The sequence below is a fragment of the Penaeus monodon genome, chromosome 21, assembly GCF_015228065.2.
Source record: "Penaeus monodon isolate SGIC_2016 chromosome 21, NSTDA_Pmon_1, whole genome shotgun sequence".
NCBI classification, from domain to species: domain Eukaryota; kingdom Metazoa; phylum Arthropoda; class Malacostraca; order Decapoda; family Penaeidae; genus Penaeus; species Penaeus monodon.
The window spans coordinates 11051758-11052338 of NC_051406.1; positions in this window are offsets into that span (position 1 = coordinate 11051758).

Consider the following 581-nt stretch of genomic DNA (forward strand, 5'->3'; position numbering starts at 1 on the left):
GATGCAGTAGTTGAATATGTAAAGTCCATTAAACCTCCATATTATATATATGATTATCTAGCATATGGCGTTTGCTAAATGTAAACTCTTGTCATCCTCTCTCCCTTTTTCTTTTTAGAAAAATATTTCTCTATTCTTCGAAACTTGACTTTGTAACCGAATGTTTTATCTGAATGATGCCTTATTTTTTTCAAATATTATACGAACAACAACGGTATGTCTAAACATTAAAGAAAATAAAAAATCTTTTATTCAAAGAACGACGTCCTATGTATCGAAGAACATCCTTAATAACCGCCTTTTCTAAATGTCTCTCGAAAATTACAACAATACCGATAATAATTTGGCGAAGTTACCCCATCACTTCTCCGTCTATAATGAATGTTCTCTTTTACTAATCTCTTGGACAAACAACCTCCTCATTTTGTCTGAGAGTGAATATTGGGAGAGGAAAAGAGAGCCTGGGGAGAATAGACTACATTCCAAACTTAAGCAGGAAGACGAATAAAGGGAAAAAAGAAAGAAAGAAAACGTTTCTTCATCGAAGTTAAAAACGTTCGTTACAATGATGGCAGCGAGCA